General features: G+C 42.8%; 1 pseudogene; it reads left to right on the forward strand.

The window, feature by feature from the left end:
* LOC138774676 (unconventional myosin-VIIa-like) overlaps positions 1–20,168 on the forward strand; it is a 56,600-nt pseudogene that overhangs the window by 13,588 nt on the left and 22,844 nt on the right.

The following is a 20,168-nucleotide window of genomic DNA, read 5'->3' on the forward strand; positions in this document are numbered from 1 at the left end:
AATGGGGAGGTGCCTGATTCTAGATGTCCTCATGAAGGGACAGGAACTTCGCCTTATTAACATCTATGGTCCACAGTCCAAGTGGGATCGGAAGTGTCTCTTTATGAGGATCAAGCCCTATCTTTTTACAAGTCGGCAGGTGGTCTTTGGAGGGGACTTCAATGCTGTCACGAGGCCCCAGGATAGGGGAGGTTCCAGAGACAAGCTGACTTATGATGGCGTCGCCCTGAATAGTATAGCTAGTGAGGCTCGCCTGGTGGATGTTCACATCCGGCATACACCAGGCCACGCGGGATTCACCTATCATAGGGGTAGTTGTAGGTCCAGGATAGACAGGTTTTATTTAAAGGAGGAAGCCGTCTCTTCAGCGGTGTCCGTTGCTGAGGTGGAGTTCTCCGACCACTGTTTAATTTTGTTTTCTCTGAATGTTACAGAGACCCCCCGGATGGGTAGAGGCTACTGGAAGCACAATTCGTCTCTCTTGGAAGAAGCGGAAATAAGACAGTCCTTTGGTACCATTGCTGGGCCTTTGTAGCAATAAGTCAGAGTGGTGGGAGATCTTCAAAAAAAGGGTTGCGAGATTCTTCCGCCAGCTCTCGAGCCTCAGGAGTCTGGACAGGTATCGCTTGTACCAGGGCCTGAGGAAGAAACTTGAACGTCTTGTCTCGACTGGAGGTAGTCGTGATGATATCTCCAGAGTGAAAGCCTTGCTAATGAAGTGCCAGTATGATAGACACGCATCTTTGGTTTTTGAGAGGGACTATGGGAAGTACCGCTCGCCGGACCCTTACAGAAACTGCAAGATGTCAGTGAATAGTAAAATCGTCTCAGGACTGATTGATAGTACAGGATCCCTGAAAAGGTCCAGATCAGGGATCCTGGTGGTCGTCAGATCCTTTTACTCGCACCTCTTGGGGAGGAAGGATCTAGATCGGGATAGGGCCTCAGCTTTCTTGACTGAAACCGTCCCTGAACCAGGGGTAGAGCCCTCTCTTGACGTTTTGACAGAGATGATCCAAGAAGAGGAAGTCAGGGTGGCTATTGATGGTCTTGCCCTCAAGAAGTCACCCGGTCCAGATGGCTTAACATCTGAGTTCTATAAGACCTTTAAGGACACTTTGGTTCCCCTCTTGACTGAGGTATTTAATGAGTGTCTCTCCTCGGGCACTCTGCCGAGGTCAATGAGGAGGTCAGCCTTGATCATCTTGTCAAAGGGTAAAGACCCATCACACATTAAGAATTGGCGTCCCATAGCGCTTCTCAATGCGGAAAGAAAGATTCTGGCAAAAGTGCTGTTTAATCGGCTGGTGAAGTTTGCACCCCAGCTCCTTTCGGGGGCCCAGCATTGCTCTGTTCCAGGCTGCAGTACCTTTAGTGCTAGGCTCGGTGTCCGGGAGGCTGTGGAGCAGGGTAGGGCGGGTCACTGGAAGGGGTACTTGCTGTCCTTGGATCAGGCAAAAGCGTTTGATCGGGTTAACCATGAGTACCTCTGGTCTGTTCTTCTGAGATATGGCCTGCCGGGGGGGTTTGTTGATTGGCTTAAGACCTTGTATACAGGGGCAGAGAGTTTCCCGCTTGTGAATGGTTGGATTGGCCGCTCTTTTGAGGTTGGATCTGGTGTCCGTCAGGGTTGCCCTTTGAGCCCACTGTTGTACGTGTTTGCAATTGATCCTTTCCTTAGGAGGATTGATTGTGGACCGTTGGCAGGGGTGAGAATGGACCCTGCGGTGCCGGATTCCACTCTGAGGGTGGTAGCGTACGCCGATGATGTCACCATATTCGTCTCCTCACAAGAGGAGGTGCAGTTTGTGATGTCAGAGGTGGAGCGCTACTCAGAGGCATCTGGGTCCAAGATCAACCAGGATAAGTGTGAGAGTCTCTGGCTTTGAGGTGGAGATCCTGAATTTGATCTCCCAGACACCCTTCCAGAGCCCCAGGAGTCTGCAAAAGTCCTCGGCATCGAATTCGGCCAAGGGGATTACCCCAAACAAAACTGGGACAGCAGGCTTAAGATCGCCGCTCAGAGGGTGGATCAGTGGAAGGGTTGGTCTTTGACCCTCAGGGAAAGGGTTAACCTGATCAAAACTTTCCTGCTCCCTTTGTTGATATATCTGGGCAGTGTTTGCATTTTGCCAGAACCGCTCTGGACTAGGGTCTACAGTGTGTTCTTCCAACTGTTATGGGGGAATAGACTGAACCTAGTCAAGAGGGAGGTTACTTACCGTACGAGGAGACAAGGGGGGTTGTGTATGGTCAACCCCGTGGTGTTCCTGGTGAATACCTTTCTTAAGACCAACATTGCAAACCTCTGGAAAGAGAGGGCTCCTCCGTGGGTATTCTCCTGTAGGGGATGGTTTCGGCCTTTCTTCCAGGAATGGGAGACAGGAGGGCAAGTGAAGGATCTCCGCACACCACACGGGCATCTTCCGGCTTATGCTACCCTGGTTCTGAAGGTCAATCGTCGGTGGGGTTTGGGGATGTGGGAGATTAGGACTCTGTCGAGGAAATTCCTTGACAATAGGGTCCTGTCATCCCATTTCCGAAAGCCGCTGGCGCTCAAGGATTGCCCAAGCCGGGATCTGGAGGTTGGTTTGGGCCTATTGAATTCCATCAGGATCCCCTTGAAGTTTTGGGACTTGGCTTGGCGTTGCTTCCATGGGAAACTGTATGTGAGGGCCAATCTGAAGTGCAGGAGCTCTTAGGATCGGGGATGTCCCCGGGAGGAGTGTGGAGGCATGCTGGAAAGCATGGAGCATTTTCTGCTTCATTGTCCCTTTAATACAGAGGTTTACAACAGGGTGGGCGCTTCCATCGGGTGGCCCAGGTTGGCCCGTCTCTCCTATGCGGAATGGGCCTATGGAGCATTCAGAAACCTTGGTGGCTGGGACCGGAGCACTTTATTCCTAGTCAGCATAGTGGTCAGGTACCACACGTGGAGTGCACGGTGTTTAGTGTCGACGCAGCGTAAAATCCTCCCTGTGGATGAGGTGGTTAGGGGCACACTCGTGACCTGGTGAAGGTGCGTTCTCTGGAGTACGAGAGGCTGGGGGCTGGTAGGGCCTCTTGTCTTTGGAGGGGCTTTGCCTTTAAGGTTCCTTAGCCTGCGTCTCCTCTCCTGGTGGTGGGCTGATGCTGGCACCTTAGTCTTTTGTTTTGTGCTATAGCTGTATAGGAATATAGGGCTTGCAGGTACTGAACTTGGGCTTTCGGGCTGTGTGTGGGGCTGAGAAGCCCCACTATGGTTTGCTGTGTATGTTTGTGTATATTATTAGTGTGTATATTGTTAGTGTGTATATTATTAGTGTATATATTATTAGGGTGTATATTTGTGTATATAGTTTGCATAGTTTGTGTTGGGTCTCCACCTGGGGTTGGGGTTTAGTGTTAGGTTGGGTGGTGGGTTATATGGGGGGAGGGGGTTTCTTGGGACGGTATAAACAGAAAATCCTGGGCTGGTTCATGGACGTCTGTTATCATGTACTGGGGGCATGGGATGCGGGACCAGCTCAGGGCCCCAAAAAAAATATATATATAAAAATGGTTTGGTGTAGGTATCTCTGTATGTATTAATGTATGTATTTATTTATTTGTGCATTTATTTTTGAGGAACGCAACCGGACCAGGGGGTTAATGTAGTATAGAGTATAGTTATGTTAGCTATGGTTAGTTAAATTATGAGTTTTGATAGTGTTGTTATTGTGGTGTTTTTGGGAAAATCTAGTTTGCACGTGTGGGGGATACTACAGCGGTGCGTTTGGTGAGTGTGAGGCTGGACCAGCCAATACGTTTATGGACTTTTATGCACTTGTATATATTGTACAGTTATCTTATTTTGTTGGTTTGTTGTTATGTTTTATATTTTTAAATAAAAGATCTACAGGATATAACTCAGGATCAGTAATGTATGTACACAGTGACCCCACCAGCAGAATGGTGAGTGCAGCTCTGGGGTATAATACAGGATGTAATGGCCCTATTCCACGGAACGATTATCGTTCATAAACTCGCTCAAACGACCGCTCGTTAACGATCAATAAACGACTATTTTTTGCGAACGATTACACATTCAATCTAGTGGTAATGTGAACGATAACGATTATTTTGCGGTCGTTACATGATCGTTAAAACGTTCGCTAATTGTTAATTTGAATACAACACACCTACTTTTTAGACACATTTTACGAACGATTTAACGATTTCTAATTCAACAAAACGATTAGCGAATTATCGTTGGAAGACAAACGATTTTTTTTCGACATGTTGAAAAACTTTTGAGAACGATTCAACGACCATTTTGCTCGAGTCGTTCGATCGTTTTCATCAATTCAACGGAACGATTATCGTTAACGAGCGGTCGTTTGAGCGTGTTTATGAACGATAATCGTTCCGTGGAATAGGGCCATTACTCAGGATCAGTAATGTATGTACACAGTGATCTCACCAGCAGAATAGTGAGTGCAGCTCTGGAGTATAATACACAATGTAACTCTTTGTAATTTTGTACATTTCAGGCTCAAGATGAGCGGAACTATCATGTGTTCTACTGTATGCTGAAGGGGATGCCTCCAGATCAGAAGAAGAAACTGGGTCTTGGCAAAGCAACGGACTACAACTACCTCTGTATGGTGAGGTCACATGGCTTCCTTTATAAGTGTGCAGGAGATAACAAGGCCCCCACCTACCATGAGACCATTCTCTTCATACAAGTTCTAATTTTCTTTCCAGGGCAAATGCACCACGTGTGACGGCAGAGATGACAGTAAGGAATATGCCAACATTCGTTCTGCCATGAAAGTGCTGATGTTTACCGATACCGAGAACTGGGAGATCTCCCGGCTTCTGGCTGCCATATTGCACTTGGGTAACCTGCGTTATGAAGGTAATGACCCATAGGTGTGTCTTGAATTGAAGAAACTTTTTAAATATATGGCCGTACACCCTTTAAACATGTTCAATGCAAGGATATCCATAGAACAGTTGTACTCTTTAAAGGGGTTATCCAGCGTTAGGAAAACATGACTACTTTCTTCCAAAGACAGCACCACTCTTGTCAGTTTGTGTGCAGGCTTTGCAACTCTGTTTCAATGAAGTGAATGGAGCTTAAAGGGGTTGTTCACCATTTTTTTCTTTCAAATCAACAAGTGACAGAGATTTGTAATTTACTTCTATTAAAAATTTCCAGTCTTCCATTACTTATCAGCTGCTGTACGTGCAGTAACCGTGGGGGGTGATGGTGATGCCCTGTCGGGGTTAGCTTAGTGGTGTTGGGGCTGCTAGATGGGTGTAGGGTTACTTGGGCACTTGTCACAGTAGCCTGGAGTGGCGTTGTAACCCACCCCCAGTCCCCAGTTCTGCTGGTTTGGATAGCCCAAGTGTACGCTGGTGTGCCGGTGCAGAATGATAGACAGAGTTCAGTGACTTGACCAGAATAACGTCCATTTACTTAGTTCTGCAGTGCAATACACAAAAAGTACAGCTTCAACAACTGCAGGTGCAGGTGGAAGACAGAAGAAGTGGTAGTCTGTGAAACAGTAGACAGTGGAGTAGAGGAGCGTCTTGAGGGCCCTGTCCAATGTAGCACTGTACTCTGCTGCGATACCGTAGCATAGAGAAGGAGAGGAGAAGAGAAGTTACTCCTACTCACGTTTACTGACCGCCTAATGCCCTGCAGTGTCGGGGTACCCGCCCTGACAGGGTAGTTCGAGGACCCAGGTCCCTGCACCGGGTGAGGCAGATTTCCCAAACCTTTCCAAGATAGCCGTGCGTTACACAGCGGAATACGTAGGCTAACTGCAACTTTGTTCCACTCGGGTCAGTGCTTAACTGGAAACAGGTCACTGCCCTGTACTGTAGAAGGTAACCCTGGCATGGACAAGGTGATCCTCAGAGGATGTCCTTTCCTCCTGAGCTGACTGGCAATCCATTCTTGAGGTAGCTTGCATGATGAAGAGGTCTAGCTCCCTATCTCTCCAACTGACCAACAAGCTACAGAAATAACCACTTCCACCAGGAACTAAACTCCTTTTCTAAGGGCGAACTAAACCTCCCAGTAATGTGTGGGGTTGAGTGGTGTAAGGCTGTATTCACATGGAGTAAAACTGGAGGAATTCCGTGGTGGAATTGACATGTCCATTCTTCCGCGCAGAGAGAGGAGGCGCGCGAGCCTCCCATACTGTCAGTATGACACAAAGGCTTGAATTCCGCCAGTTTTACTCCGTGTGAACGGCGCCTTAGAGAGAAAAAGGAGGGACACAGCCAACATCTGTGAGACCTGTGACAGAGGAAAGTGAACACATGACATACAACAATTAACCCATTGCTACCTTCAGCTGTGCACAGAATGCAACATAGAAGAAGCACAGTAGTGACATCTAGTGGGGAAAACACTGAACACACTTGAACCATATCCCACTGTGTGAACCTGATTCGAGTTACTTTGCCCAGGTGCAATAAGAACTTAGTGGCACACCTGTGCTGGGACATTACATATGTCCTGCAGGAAGTGATGTATTCTTTCATCTGACACAGTGCTTTCTGCTGCCCCCTTTGTTCATGTCAGGAACTGCCCCGAGCAGCAGCAAATCCCCATAGAAAACCTCTCCTGCTCCCCAGACTGGAAAGTAAACACCACTTCATTCGGGACTTACAGCAGCTGATAAGTACTGGAAAACTGAAGATTTATTTAATAGAAGTAAATTACAAATCTCTTGCAATTTCTGGCACCAGTTGATTTAAAAGAAAAAAAGGGGGGCCCCTTCTAATAATTATCAATGGAGGGGGCTGGCTGGATCAGAGCTTGGGGGAGGTAGCCCCACCTCAGTGCTTCCAGCGGCTTATCGGGCAGAGGATTTCACTGCTAGCAGCACGAGACCTACCTTCATCCTCTGCTCTCCGTGCCCACTAGGGAGCTATCAGCAAGGTAGGTTCTTCTAACCTGCTCATAGTTCCCCTTTAAGGGGATATCTTTCCAGAAACTCAGGTTGTCAGCTGAAGAGGTTACTGACCACCTTGTGTCAATGGCAATAAACTTGAAAATACCAGTATTAACGACTATTACGATCCGCCCATTGCCGTTTGAGGGCACAGAGTGCCATGAATCCAGGAACAAAAGCCCCACCTTGTGGGTAAAGCTAGCCCTCAGGGAGACCCCTAGAGAAACCTAGCATGCAGCAGCAGAGTTCTCAGCTTTTCATGCTCTTATCTAACTGCTGTCTCTTTAGCTCTTGTCTCAGTTATCAGCACTTAAAGAAGAAGTTGAAGACGATAGTCCCCCAGTGCGGATCAGTCCTCACTCCCCGTCTACAGTTGCCTCACTGCAGATTCTGCTAGCCCAGCATGGCTAATAATAGAACTCTTTTAGAAAAAATACTCAGGATCAGCATAGAACCCCACAGACAGGTCCTGGCCTCCAGGCCAGGCCCTAGACAGTCTCTCAGTAGGGAACTCTCTCGCTTGTTCTTTCTCTCACTCTGACTAAATCAGAACTCTGTCTTTTCAACCCAATCTTCTGTACCACACAATGAATATCACTCAGGGAGCCATAAGGAGACGCGACATCTAACTTCTGATACACTGCAGAAATAGAGAGGGGACTAGTGTAATGTACCCAGGTCAGGGACTGGTCTCAACCAGCTTACAGCATGTGGCATAACACAAAGAGAACACATGCAATCAGTCACATAGGAATTTTACACTTAGTAATCCTTCTTTTCAACTTTGCCATACAGTGCATAAAATTCAAAGTGACATCTAGTGGTGGGAGAGCAGAAAGCAACCTTCAGCCCAGAACATATACACTTAACCAACCTACGTACACTAGACATAGCAATGGCACACCTGCACTCAGAATACTGAGCTCTGTCTGTGCATCTAATGTGAAGGAGAATGAAGGCACTGAAGAATCTAGAAGATATATATATATATATATATATATATATATATATATATGCAAAATAGAACATATCTGTGCAGGGAGGTGAGAACCAGGCGAGATGACAATGAAAGAAGTTTAGTGTAAAGTTTATAAACTTATACAGAGCCAGATAAAAATCATATTCATACAATATACGAAGATTTCAGAGGAAATCCTCTGTCTGGGTCCGAGCCGACCTTCCTCTAACCGTCCCTGAGGGATCCGGATTCCAAAAATATCACTGGGAAGTCTAGATTAAAGTGATTGAGAAATGTTTGAAAATGAAAGCATACTGCAATACTCACCCATCTACATAACCGCTATATGTTATGTCTACAGCACGTATGTATGATAACCTGGACGCCTGTGAAGTGATTTACTCCACCTCATTAACCACAGCAGCCAATCTACTGGAGGTAAGGGATCCTCATAGAGAGCAGTATTATAATAGTTATATTCTTGTATATAGGAGCAGTATTATAGTAGTTATATTCCTGTATATAGGGAGCAGTATTATAGTAGTTATATCTCTGTATATAGGAGCAGTATTATAGTAGTTATATTCTTGTATATAGGGAGCAGTATTATAGTAGTTATATCCCTGTATATAGGAGCAGTATTATAGTAGTTATATTCCTGTATGTAGAGGGCAGTATTATAGTAGTTATATTCTTGTATATAGGAGCAGTATTATAGTAGTTATATTCCTGTACATAGGGGGCAGTATTATAGTAGTTATATTTTTGTATATAGGGGGCAGTATTATAGTAGTTATATTCTTGTATATAGGAGCAGTATTATAGTAGTTATATTCTTGTATATAGGAGCAGTATTATAGTAGTTATATTCTTGTATATAGGGGCAGTATTATAGTAGTTATATTCCTGTACATAGGGGGCAGTATTATAGTAGTTATATTTTTGTATATAGGGGGCAGAATTATAGTAGTTATATTCCTGTACATAGGGGGCAGTATTATAGTAGTTATATTTTTGTATATAGGAGCAGTATTATAGTAGTTATATTCCTGTATATAGGAGGCAGTATTATAGTAGTTATATTCCTGTATATAGGGAGCAGTATTATAGTAGTTATATCCTTGTATATAGGGGGCAGAATTATAGTAGTTATATTCTTGTATATAGGAGCAGTATTATAGTAGTTATGCGGTTCAGGGAAGAAACAGAGTGCTGCACCTCACACCTATGGCTGATACTAGTGCCCCTAGGCTAAATAAAAAACACATCAGAATTTTGTGTATGAATTGATCAAGCCATACTGCCCCATGTACCTCGTGCCGGTATCTGATACACATGGGTCCCTACACTAAGTCCACACCGTGCCAGTCAGTGGCCACCAACCCCGCAGGCGTGCACAGTCAGGGAACGGGGGCCATGGGACGGCCCTGCGACCCCCATGCCACAGGACCAGACTGTGCACGCCTGCGGGGTTGGTGGCCACTGACTGGCACGGTGTGGACTTAGTGTAGGGACCCATGTGTATCAGATACCGGCACGAGGTACATGGGGCAGTATGGCTTGATCAATTCATACACAAAATTCTGATGTGTTTTTTATTTAGCCTAGCGGCACTAGTATCAGCCATAGGTGTGAGGTGCAGCACTCTGTTTCTTCCCTGAACCGCATTATAGTAGTTATATTCTTGTATATAGGAGCAGTATTATAGTAGTTATATTCTTGTATATAGGAGCAGTATTATAGTAGTTATATTCTTGTATATAGGGGCAGTATTATAGTAGTTATATTCTTATATATAGGAGCAGTATTATAGTAGTTATATTCCTGTATATAGGGGCAGTATTATAGTAGTTATGTTCTTGTATATAGGAGCAGTACTATAGTAGTTATATTCTTGTATATAGGGGGCAGTATTATAGTAGTTATATTCTTGTATATAGGAGAAGTATTATAGTAGTTATAGTCTTGTGTATAGGGGGCAGTATTATAGTACATAACTATGTAGGAAGGAATTATCCCACTATCTTCTGCTTAGTAATGTTTTCTTTCTATATATGAACAGGTTGAGCCTCAGGACCTGATGAATTGCCTCACCAGCCGGACCATTATCACTAGAGGGGAGACTGTGTCCACTCCTCTGAGCATGGAGCAGGCGTTGGATGTCAGGGACGCCTTTGTTAAGGTTTGTTAATATTATCTACATTAGAAAAGAAAGGATATGCCATAATCCCCAGTCAATGTTCTGAGGCTCCTTGACTGAGCGAGACTTGACTTGAAGGGACATCTCTGTGCTCAAGAGTAGTGATGAGCGAATAGTGAGATATTCGAATATTCGATATTCGTACGAATATCCCGCGAATATTCGATCGAATATTTGATCCCATTAAAGTCTATGGGAACAGGTATTCGATTAGTAAAAAACATCTATTTGACCATTTGGAGGGTAAAACCGGAAGCTGGGGGATTTGAACGCTTATCGAATATTTATTGAATATTCGCGGGATATTCGTACGAATATCGAATATTCGAATATCTCACTATTCGATCGAATATCTATTCGATTGAACAGTATTCGCTCATCACTAGTCAAGAGGTGTGAAAGCTATTTTGCATTTCCTTTCTTCCCAGAATTCTCAGTGGAGCAGCAATGGTCTGTAAGTCTCTACACATCTTTATGACGGGCTCTCCTTAAAGGAGAAGTCTGTTGAAAATGTTTACCAAAGTATTGTATTGTCCCCCAAAAATTATACAAATTACCAATAAACACTTATTATGGGAAATGCTTATAAAGTGCTTTTTCCCTGCACTTACTACTGCACCAAGGCTTGACTTCCTGGATAACATGGTGATGTCACTTCCTGGATAACATATTGATGTCACTTCCTGGATAACATGGTGATGTCACTTCCCGGATAACATGGTGATGTCACTTCCCGGATAACATGGTGATGTCACTTCCTGGATAACATGGTGATGTCACTTCTCGGATAACATGGTGATGTCACTTCCTGGATAACATGGTGATGTCACTTCCTGGATAACATGGTGATGTCACTTTCTGGATAACATGGTGATGTCACTTTCTGGATAACATGGTGATGTCACTTCCTGGATAACATGGGGATGTCACGACCCGACTCCCAGAGCTGTGCGGGCTGTGGCTGCTGGAGAGGATGATGGCAGAGGGATGCTCAATGTCCCTCCAGTGCTCTGTGTCCCTCAGTGTCCCCCTGCCATCATCCACTCTAGCAGCCACAGCCCGCACAGCTTTGGGAGTCGGGTCGTGACATCACCATTTTATCCAGGAAGTGACATCACCATATTATCTAGGAAGTGACATCACCATTTTATCCAGGAAGTGACATCACCATGTTATCTAGGAAGTGACATCACTATTTTATCCAGGAAGTGACATCACCATATTATCCAGGAAGTGACATCAACATGCTATCCAGGAAGTGACATCATCATGTTATCCAGGAAGTGACATCACCATGTTATCCAGGAAGTGACATCACCATGTTATCCAGGAAGTGACATCACCATGTTATCCAGGAAGTGACATCAACATGCTATCCAGGAAGTGACATCATCATGTTGTCAAGGAAGTGACATCACCATGTTATCCAGGAAGTGACATCACCATGTTATCCAGGAAGTGACATCACCGTGTTATCCAGGAAATGAAGCCTTGATGCAGTAGTAAGTGCAGAGAAAAATGCACTTCATAAGCATTTCCCATAATAAGTGTAAATTGGTTGTTTGTATAACTTTTTGGGAACAATACGATACTTAAATAAACATTTTCGCCGAACTTCTCCTTTAAGGAGAGTCACTACCCCTTTGACCTACTTTAGAAAAGTAATACACTATTAGGAGACCCAGTGTGTTGATGGAAATGAGAACCGTGTAATACGTTATTGCCTCTGTACTCTGATACCGTCTCATATTAAGATTCTACCAGTCCCCTTATTTTTTTTATATTTCTATCCAATAGGGAATATACGGACGACTATTCGTATGGATTGTGGAGAAGATCAATGCCGCTATTTACAGACCAGTTTCCAATGAACCTAAAGTGGTCAGAAGATCTATCGGACTGCTGGATATCTTTGGGTTTGAGAACTTCACTGTAAACAGGTGATCATAGAGGAACTACATAGGTGACTGCACAAAACACTTATAATTGGGGTTATGTCTATATCTATCTATCTATCTCCTATCTATCTATCTATCTATCTATCTATCTATCTATCTCCTATCTATCTATCTATCTATCTATCTATCTATCTATCTCCTATCTATCTATCTATCTATCTATCTATCTATCTATCTATCTCCTATCTATCTATCTATCTATCTCCTATCTATCTATCTATCTATCTATCTATCTATCTATCTATCTATCTATCACCTATCTATCTATCTATCTATCTATCTATCTATCTATCTATCTATCTCCTATCTATATCTATCTATCTATCTCCTATCTATCTATCTATCTATCTATCTATCTACTATCTATCTATCTATCTATCTATCTATCTATCTATCTATCTATCTATCTATCTATCACCTATCTATCTATCTATCTATCTATCTATCTATCTCCTATCTATATCTATCTATCTATCTCCTATCTATCTATCTATCACCTATCTATCTATCTATCTATCTATCTATCTATCTATCTATCTATCTCCTATCTATCTATCTATCTATCTATCTATCTATCTATCTATCTATCTCCTATCTATCTATCTATCTATCTATCTATCTATCTCCTATCTATCTATCTATCATCTATCTATCTATCTATCTATCTATCTATCTATCTATCTATCTCCTATCTATCTATCTATCTATCTATCTATCTATCTATCTCCTATCTATCTATCTATCTATCTATCTATCTATCTATCTATCTATCTATCTATCTCCTATCTATCTATCTCTCTATCTATCTATCTATCTATCTCCTATCTATCTATCTATCTATCTATCTATCTATCTATCTATCTGTCTGTAACTTTATATCATATCTCTCTCCACCAGTGTATAATTACATTATACTTTTTTTCTTCAGCTTTGAGCAGCTTTGTATCAATTTTGCCAATGAAAACCTTCAGCAGTTCTTTGTGCGTCACGTCTTTAAGCTGGAGCAGGAGGAATACAACCTGGAGAACATCAACTGGCAGCACATCGAGTTCACCGACAACCAGGACGCTCTGGACATGATCGCCATCAAACCCATGAACATCATCTCTCTCATTGATGAGGAGAGCAAATTCCCAAAGGTGCATGACTAAATCTTCTTGTAGATCGGACATAAGGGGAGATTTATCAAACATGGTGTAAAGTGAGACTGGCTCAGTTGCCCCTAGCAACCAATCAGATTCCACCTTTCATTTTCCAAAGAGTCTGTGAGGAATGAGAGGTGGAATCTGATTGGTTGCTAGGGGCAACTGAGCAAGTTTCACTTTACACCATGTTTGATAAATCTATCTATCTACTATCTATCTATCTATCCTATCTATCTATCTCCTATCTATCTATCTATCTATCTCCTATCTATCTATCTATCTATCTATCTATCATCTATCTATCTATCTATGCCATATCTATCTACGTAAAGATGTTCCGCAGCACACCAGCATAGGTGAATAAGGTAATTATTTATTGCAAGTAGTACAAAAATACAGAGAGATGCGACGTTTCGACCCTCTCACAGGGTCTTTATCAAGCATTATCAAGCTTTATCTTGATAAAGACCCTGTGAGAGGGTCGAAAAGGTCTCATCTCTCTGTATTTTTGTACTACTTGCAATAAATAATCACCTTATTCACCTATGCTGGTGTGCTGCGGAACATCTTTACGTACTATTGGGGATCCCCAGGCCGGGGGACTGACTCTGTACAGCACCCGCTTCATCAAGCTCTGGACGTGCGGCTTTTTCCTGTATCTATCTATCTATCTATCTATCTATCTATCTATCTATCTATCTCCTATCTATCTATCTATCTATCTATCTATCTATCTATCTATCTATCTCCTATCTATCTCCTATCTCTCTCTCTCTCTCTCTCTCTCTATTCTATCTTGTCCCCTGCCCTCCATCACTAGTTACTTATCCTGCTCTGCTCCGACCTATGCTGTCCTCTCTGGGATACAGCTGTACAGTATACACTTAGTGGATATCCCATTGTGCGGCTGTATGATGGATGTCTCTGCTTCTCAGGGTACAGACACCACAATGCTGAACAAACTCAACTCCCAGCACAAGCTCAACACCTTCTACATCCCGCCGAAAAACAACTACGAGACCCAATTCGGGATCAATCACTTTGCCGTATCGTCTACTATGAAACAAGAGGTGAGTGACCCGGCCATGTCGCTGTACGGTGCAGGTTATATGGATTGCTTTAATCTATCTAGAATAACTATAACCTTAATTATCGGCCCGATTGCTATGCTACATAGATTTCTGGGGTCACACTGACTCCTATACAGTACAAAGTTATGGGACAGAAAGCTCTAGAAGGAGGGAGGTCCCAGCTCAGTCATCCAATCCCCTCTGTAGCTGAGAGGAGGAGTGAGTGTGGTGAGAATACAGTGGAGTTACCTTTACCCAGAATGCCCCTGGTCACATCTGTCCATTCAGCAAGGATATAACTCCCTGCCCTCCAGGACCTGCTAGGACCTCAGGCCGGGCCTGGTCATCTAGTGGCAGAACTGTCTGGGAATAACATGACCAGGGAACAGTGACATACAATATAACACAAAGTGTAATAGACATAATAGAGGGTGACGTGTTCGGTTCTCCCGGCTGCAGGTTTCCTGGAGAAGAATCGGGACACGCTCCATGGAGACATCATCCAGCTGGTTCACTCCTCAAGGAATAAATTCATCAAGCAGATCTTCCAGGCTGACGTGGCCATGGTGAGTGTCACATTGTACTGTGTAGTATGGGGGGGGGATAGTAACTAATAGTATCACATGGTACTGTTTAGTATGGGGGGGGATAGTAACTAATAGTATCACATGGTACTGTTTAGTATGGGGGGGGATAGTAACTGATAGTATCACATTGTACTGTATAGTATGGGGGGGATAGTAACTAATAGTATCACATTGTACTGTATAGTATGGGGGGGGATAGTAACTGATAGTATCACATTGTACTGTATAGTATGGGGGGGATAGTAACTAATAGTATCACATTGTACTGTATAGTATGGGGGGGATAGTAACTAATAGTATCACATTGTACTGTATAGTATGGGAGGGGGGATAGTAACTGATAGTATCACATGGTACTGTATAGTATGGGGGGGGATAGTAACTAATAGTATCACATGGTACTGTGTAGTATGGGGGGGATAGTAACTGATAGTATCACATTGTACTGTATAGTATGGGGGGGATAGTAACTAATAGTATCACATTGTACTGTATAGTATGGGGGGGGGATAGTAACTGATAGTATCACATTGTACTGTATAGTATGGGGGGGATAGTAACTGATAGTATCACATTGTACTGTATAGTATGGGGGGGATAGTAACTGATAGTATCACATTGTACTGTATAGTATGGGGGGGGGGATAGTAACTAATAGTATCACATTGTACTGTATAGTATGGGGGGGGTATAGTAACTAATAGTATCACATTGTACTGTATAGTATGGGGGGGATAGTAACTGATAGTATCACATTGTACTGTATAGTATGGGGGGGGGATAGTAACTAATAGTATCACATTGTAATGTATAGTATGGGGGGGGATAGTAACTAATAGTATCACATTGTACTGTATAGTATGGGGGGATAGTAACTGATAGTATCACATTGTACTGTATAGTATGGGGGGGGGATAGTAACTAATAGTATCACATTGTACTGTATAGTATGGGGGGGGATAGTAACTGATAGTATCACATGGTACTGTGTAGTATGGGGGGGATAGTAACTGATAGTATCACATTGTACTGTATAGTATGGGGGGGATAGTAACTAATAGTATCACATTGTACTGTATAGTATGGGGGGGGGGGGATAGTAACTGATAGTATCACATTGTACTGTATAGTATGGGGGGGATAGTAACTAATAGTATCACATTGTACTGTATAGTATGGGGGGGGGGATAGTAACTGATAGTATCACATTGTACTGTATAGTATGGGGGGGATAGTAACTGATAGTATCACATTGTACTGTGTAGTATGGGGGGATAGTAACTGATAGTATCACATTGTACTGTATAGTATGGGGGGATAGTAACTGATAGTATCACATTGTACTGTATAGTATGGGAGGGATAGTAACTAATAGTATCACATGGTACTGTGTAGTATGGGGGGATAGTAACTGATAGTATCACATTGTACTGTATAGTATGGGGGGGATAGTAACTAATAGTATCACATTGTACTGTATAGTATGGGGGGGATAGTAACTAATAGTATCACATTGTACTGTATAGTATGGGGGGGGGATAGTAACTAATAGGTATCACATTGTACTGTATAGTATGGGGGGGATAGTAACTAATAGTATCACATTGTACTGTATAGTATGGGGGGGGATAGTAACTAATAGTATCACATTGTACTGTATAGTATGGGGGGGGGATAGTAACTAATAGTATCACATTGTACTGTATAGTATGGGGGGGATAGTAACTAATAGTATCACATTGTACTGTATAGTATGGGGGGATAGTAACTAATAGTATCACATTGTACTGTATAGTATGGGGGGGATAGATGACACTTGGGGTGCAGGATAATGGTACTTGGGGTACAGGGTGATGACACTTGGGGTGCAGGATAATGACACTTGGGGTGCAGGATAAGGACACTTGGGGTACAGGATAATGACACTTGGGGTGCAGGATAAGGACACTTGGGGTACAGGATAGTGACACTTGGGGTGCAGAATAGTGACACTTGGGGTGCAGAATAGTGACACTTGGGGTGCAGGATAGTGACACTTGGGGTGCAGGATAGGGACACTTGGGGTGCAGGATAGTGACACTTGGGGTACAGGATAATGATACTTGGGATACAGGATAGTGACACTTGGGTACAGGATAGTGACACTTGGGGTACAGGATAATGACACTTGGGGTACAGGGTGTTGACACTTGGGGTACAGGATAGTGACACTTGGGGTACAGGATAGTGACACTTGGGGTACAGGATATTGACACTTGGGGTACAGGGTGTTGACACTTGGGGTGCAGGATAGTGACACTTGGGGTACAGGATAATGGCACTTGAGGTACAGAGTGATGACACTTGGGGTACAGGATAGTGACACTTGAGGTACAGGGTGATGACACTTGGGGTACAGGATAGTGACACTTGGGGTACAGGATAGTGACACTTGGGTACAGGATAGTGACACTTGGGATACAGGATACCGTGCCATCACTCTGGCTATGGGGCGGGGGAGCTGTTGCTATGTATGACGGTTGTGCACAGCAGGACGTTATGTAAGAGTAATCCGGAGATTAGATGGCGGTGTCCTCGCTGTCTCTCCCTCTGGGTGACACTTATGTCTCACGGCTACTAATCGTCTTATACTGACCCGTCTTCTGTCTGTTTCTCTGTCTTCTCGGCTTTGCCCCCTTCCGGTAGTTTCTCTGTGGCTATCCCAGCACTGCTTATGGCCAATCATCCACCCCTCCTGCAAAGGTAAAGAAAGGTCTCGTCTCTCCCTCCGTCACCTGGTGGACTGTGAAGTGCTAGCTCCTCTGTGTGAATAGTAGTGAAGTGGTTGAAATGATAGTACGACATACAGTATTATAACTAAATAAAACCAACATAATAAAAATATAATAGGAACAGAGGCTACCAGGTGAGCTGAGGGTTGTACAAAGTAACATACAGGATAATAAAGCACAACACAATATATCATCATATATAGCGCAACCCAATATAATAACATAATACATAGTAATACAACATAAAATAACAGTACACTACAACATAACACAATATATCATTATATATCATAGTACAACACAATATACTGCATAATAATATAATACAACATAACACAATAATCATCATATATCATAGTACAACACAATATATAATAATATAATACAACATAACACAATAATCATCGTATATCATAGTACAACACAATATATAATAATATAATACAACACAACACAATACATCATCATATATCATAGTACAACACAATATATAATAATATAATACAACATAACACAATACATCATCATATATCATAGTACAACACAATATATAATAATATAATACAACATAACACAATACATCATCATATTTCATAGTACAACACAATATATAATAATATAGAAACATAGAAGATTGCTGGCAGAAAAAGACCACTGGGTCCATCTAGTCTGCCCTTTTAGTATTTTCTTTCTTATTATCTTAGGATAGATATATGTCTATCCCAGGCGTGCTTAAATTCTGTAAGGGTATAAACCCACACACCGTATACGCAGCTTATTTACTGCTGCGATACGCAGCAAATACGCAGCAAATACGCAACAAACACGCAACAAATACGCAGCAGATTAGATCTAAATAACTGGACACAGCATCAAATCTGCACCACCAAATCTGCTTCAAATCTGCTGCGTTTTTGCTGCGTATCTGCTGTGTATACGGTGTGTGGGTTTGTACCCTTATTGTAGATTTACCATCCACCTCTGCTGGAAGTTTGTTCCAGGTATCTACTACTCTTTCAGTAAAATAATATTTTCTCACATTGCTTCTGATCTTTCCGGCAGATAACCTCTCACTGTGTCCTCTTGTTCTTGAGCTTAGTTTTTTACTAAAAACACTTCCCTCCTGAACCTTATTTATGCCTTTAACATACTTAAAGGTTTCAATCATGTCCCCCCTTTCCCGTCTTTCCTCCAGACTATACAGATTCAAATCCTTAAGTCTTTCCTGATATGGTTTATGCCTCACACCCTCCACCATTCTTGTAGCCGTCTTTGGACCCGCTCTATTTTATCAATGTCCTTTTTTAGGTGAGGTCTCCAGAACTGGACACAGTATTCCAGATGTGGCCTCACCAGAGCTCTATACAGCGGGATCACAATCTCCTTCTTCCTACTGGTTATACCTCTAGCTATACACCCCAGCATACCAATATATATATACACCCCAGCATACCATATATATATATATATATATATATATATATATATATATATATATTATATATATATATATACACCCCAGCACACGATTTGCTTTCCCCACCGCCTGGTTGCCCTGGTGACTCATTTTAAGGCTGTCAGAAATTACTACCCCCTAAATCCTTCTCTTCTGAAGTCTTTTCCAACACAGTACTGCCGATGTGATACTCGGATAGAGGATTCCTCCTCCCCAAGTGCATTATTTTACATTTGGAAACGTTGAACTTCAATTTTCACTGTTTGGACCACTTATATAGCAAAGCTAAATCATTTTCCATATTACTGACACCTCCAGGAATATCCACCCTATTGCACACTTTTGTGTCGTCAGCAAACAGACAAACTTTACCTACCAAACCTTCTCCTATGTCACTTACAAACGTATTAAAAAGAATAGGACCCAGAACAGACCCTTGTGGCACACCACTTGTAACCAGTCTCTGCTCGGAATATACACCATTAACAACAACCCTCTGATATCTATCCTTCAGCCAACTACAAATCCACTGAACTATCCAGGGATTTAGTCCAATTTTCTCCAACTTCTCTATCAGCTCTTTATGGGGAACTGTATCCAAAGCTTTGCTGAAGTCCAGATAGGCGATATCCCCGGCACCTTCATCCAGCACTTTTGTGGCATAATCAAAGAAATCAATGAGATTAGTCTGACATGATCGGCCCGCAGTAAAGCCATGCTGGTTTGGATCCATCAAATTGTTGCTTTTTAGATGATCCATTATCTTCTTTTTTAGAAGAGTTTTCATCATTTTCACTACTACAGATGTCAGACTCACTGGCCTGTAGTTACTGGGCTCTTCTCTATTCCCCTTCTTGTGGATTGGTATAACATTGGCTGTTCTCCAATCATCGGGGACATCTCCTGTTAGCAGGGATTGGTTATACAGATCTGTCAGGGGGGCAGCAATCACAGATCTGAGGTCTTTAAGAACCCTGGGATGGATCCCATCTGGACCCATCGCCTTATTCAGCTTTAAACGGGCAAGTTCCTCTGCAACTTCAGCCTCTGAAAATACTGGAGCTGAACCCATATAGCTGGAGGCAATGCTG

The sequence above is a fragment of the Dendropsophus ebraccatus genome, unplaced genomic scaffold (assembly GCF_027789765.1).
Source record: "Dendropsophus ebraccatus isolate aDenEbr1 unplaced genomic scaffold, aDenEbr1.pat pat_scaffold_1022_ctg1, whole genome shotgun sequence".
NCBI classification, from domain to species: Eukaryota; Metazoa; Chordata; class Amphibia; order Anura; family Hylidae; genus Dendropsophus; species Dendropsophus ebraccatus.